Raw genomic sequence first — 334 nt, 5'->3', positions numbered from 1 at the left:
GGTGATGGTGGTGGTGGTGGTGGTGATGGTGGTGGTGGTGGTGATGGTGGTGATGGTGGTGATGGTGGTGGTGATGGTGATGGTGGTGATGGTGGTGGTGGTGGTGATGGTGATGGTGATGTTGATGGTGGTGATGGTGGTGATGGTGGTGGTGGTGATGGTGGTGATGGTGGTGGTGGTGATGGTGGTGGTTGTGGTGGTGGTGGTGGTGATGGTGGTGATGGTGGTGGTGGTGGTGGTGATTGTGGTGATGGTGGTGGTGGTGATGGTGGTGGTGGTGATGGTGGTGGTGGTGTTGGTGGTGATGGTGGTGGTGGTGGTGGTGATGGTGGTG

The sequence above is a fragment of the Coenobita brevimanus genome, chromosome 57 (assembly GCF_032717465.1).
Source record: "Coenobita brevimanus isolate Jiangsu-jjx chromosome 57, ASM3271746v2, whole genome shotgun sequence".
NCBI lineage: Eukaryota > Metazoa > Arthropoda > Malacostraca > Decapoda > Coenobitidae > Coenobita > Coenobita brevimanus.
This window is presented reverse-complemented; position numbering follows the sequence as displayed.